At 49.3% G+C, this 3,090-nt stretch overlaps 1 non-coding gene across 1 annotated transcript; it reads left to right on the top strand.

Moving 5' to 3' along the window:
* The first annotated feature begins 2,728 nt into the window (after positions 1-2,728).
* Positions 2,729-2,883, top strand: LOC139997039 (5.8S ribosomal RNA). Its single transcript, XR_011802519.1, has one exon. It is a non-coding gene; the product is annotated as a 5.8S ribosomal RNA (ribosomal RNA).
* Positions 2,884-3,090: the final 207 nt, after the last annotated feature.

Genomic DNA, 3,090 nt, shown 5'->3' with positions numbered 1-3,090 from the left:
CAAAGTATATACGACGTATTAACAAGCTATATACTTTGACAAAAGCCAAATTTTTTACAATAAGGAGGTGAGAGACGCTCCAGTTACGAAACTATACGAAGAGTGTGGCACTCTCTCTCGATCATCGGGATGAAGAGATATACTTTTACACGAATAATTCGAGGCGCCTGCGTGAGGTCGTACACAGAAAGACCCGCCGTCTCCGAATAATATTATAACAAACGAAAAACTTAAAAATATTCTCGAGGCGCCTGCGTGAGGTCGTACACAGAAAGACCCGCCGTCTCCGAATAATATTATAACAAACGAAAAACTTAAAAAGATTCTCGAGGCGCTTGCGTGAGGTCGTACACAGAAAGACCCGCCGTCTCCGAATCCTATAACACGAAACCGCTACTATTAATAATAATAATAATAATAACGATATGTGAGGGAACTTGAGCTGAACACATATCGAAAAAACTAAAAGTTACAGTGGAAACCACGTGTAATGAGAAATGCGATCGAGGCGCCTGCGTGAGGTCGTACACAGAAAGACCCGCCGTCACGATCTCGTATTTCGTATTTGCATCGTGGAAATCCAACGAACGAACAATATAATATATAAACTAAAATCTCTAAAGTGCCTCGTGTCGGAGAGATCACTGCTCACACCTCTTCTATATTTCGTAGTTGCGTTGCGTAGGCCTCACCTCCTAGCAACGGGACATAAGGAAGACTGCTCTTTGGGATCGAACGAAGCGTCTATAACGAGTCGTCGACGAGAGCGAAAGAACGCGAATAGCGAGCCGCAGAAAAAAAGGATACCGAATTATATATCTTCGAAGGTTCTCTTCGAAGATCCATGGATACCTATATCTGCGCGTCTCCAGCTATCTCGCGCGTCTCTCCAAACTCTCGTCGTTCCTCGAAACGTGCTTCCTACCCAAAGGGCGTTCGTTCTTCCTATGTCGTTTCGTTGTCGTTCGTTTCAACGGCGAACGATATACGATGTTCGACAAAACGAAACCACGTTGTACGTTCGTACTCGTGGATCGGGTAACCTAGAACGAAAACGCATTGCGTGGATGTTGGCCCGAAAAGATATATACCAGTGCGAGTGATGGTAAAGAGTAACGATTCTTAACTAGACGAAGTTGGTTCGGAGGGGACCGCCGGCCGTCTCTCTATCCTCGCGAGTCTAATGCCTCGTTCCGTCGCTAGAGTTTTTCAAACTCTGCTTCTGGCTATCGGGAAGAATAGACCGCGCGCGCGAGGAAGAGGAAGGACGACCGTGCGCGTCCCATCGATTTTTTTTATTTTTACCTGAACCACCGAAGTCGATTCAGAGGGGACCGCCGGCCGTCTCTCTATCCTCGTTGTCGTGAGTCATATGCCTCGTTCCGTCGCTAGAGTTTTTCAAACTCTGCTTCTGGCTATCGGGAAGAAACGACCGCGCGAGGAAGACGACGACGACGACCGTGCGCGTCCCATCGAATTTTTTTTTATTTTTACCTGATCGACGGAAGTTTCGTCCGGTTCGTCTCTTTTACCATCGTCTCGTCGACCCGTTCAGAGGGGACCGCCTGTCCATATCCTCGTTGTCGTGAGTCATATGCCTCGTTCCGTCGCTAGAGTTTTTCAAACTCTGCTTCTGGATATCGGGAAGAAACGACCGCGCGAGGCCGATGGCTGCGAGTCCCATCGAATTTTTTTTAAACGCACGCACACACATACACCTGAACGGAGATGCGTTCCTTTTCGTCGCGATTTTTCGCGCTTTAGTCGTCGTTGTCGCCATCCGTTCGGAGGGGACCGCCGGCCGTCTCTCTATCCTCGTTGTCGAGAGTCTAATGCCTCGTTCCGTCGCTAGAGTTTTTCAAACTCTGCTTCTGGCTATCGGGAAGAAAAGACCGCGCGAGGAAGAGGAAGGACGACCGTGCGCGTCCCTTTCGAATTTTTTTTTATTTTTACCTGAGCGACCAAAGTGGATTCAGAGGGGACCGCCGGCCGTCTCTCTATCCTCGTTGTCGCGAGTCTAATGCCTCGTTCCGTCGCTAGAGTTTTTCAAACTCTGCTTCTGGCTATCGGGAAGAATAGACCGCGCGCGAGGAAGAGGAACGACGACCGTGCGCGTCCCATCGATTTTTTTTATTTTTACCTGAACCACCGAAGTCGATTCAGAGGGGATCGCCGGCCGTCTCTCTATCCTCGTTGTCGAGAGTCTAATGCCTCGTTCCGTCGCTAGAGTTTTTCAAACTCTGCTTCTGGCTATCGGGAAGAAACGACCGCGCGAGGAAGACTACGACCGTGCGCGTCCCATCGATTTTTTTTTACCCGAACGATGGAGATGCATATCGGCTGTTTGCTTCGAATAACTGGACGAGAGGAACGAACATATATATATATCATGGGCTAGCCACCGTGCGCTTTCTTCGCGAGATCGTGTGCTGTACAGAGGATTCAGAATCGGGTGTTATATCCCCGTCGTTTCCTGACGAACGGAGCTTCGATCTCGTTGGTTGTTATATATTATAATGCACTTTACGCCCGGTCGGCGGGCTGCGTGTGTCGTCGCGCAGTCCGTCCGATTTCGTTTTCGAACGTATTTTCGTGTCGTCAATCATATGGCGACTTCCGCGCGTTCGATTCCCGTTGGTCGGACGTTTGTCGGATATCGGCTTCTTTCGAACCGAGAATAAGAGTACAAAAACCTGAGTACACAAACAAAAATCCATGCATAAACGATTACCCTGAACGGTGGATCACTTGGCTCGTGGGTCGATGAAGAACGCAGCTAATTGCGCGTCAACGTGTGAACTGCAGGACACATGAACATCGACATTTCGAACGCACATTGCGGTCCACGGATACAATTCCTGGACCACGCCTGGCTGAGGGTTGCTCACGTAAACCTAAGACTGCTTGCGTTGCGTATCGTTGCTCTCGGTCCGTCTCTCTCTGTTCTTTCTTGCCTCGTCGACAGCCCGCCGTCGTTCGTTTTATCTTTAAACGAACGTTTCCGAGTCGGAGGACGAGCGCCAAGCAAAAGAATACGAATTAAAGAGCGGTCGAGGGCTCGTACGCGACGTACGAGCGATTGTTGGACGT

Source organism: Bombus fervidus, unplaced genomic scaffold (genome assembly GCF_041682495.2).
Source record: "Bombus fervidus isolate BK054 unplaced genomic scaffold, iyBomFerv1 scaffold0028, whole genome shotgun sequence".
Lineage (NCBI taxonomy): Eukaryota > Metazoa > Arthropoda > Insecta > Hymenoptera > Apidae > Bombus > Bombus fervidus.
The sequence above is the reverse complement of the archived record's forward strand: the minus strand, read 5'-3'. Positions and strand labels throughout refer to the sequence as shown.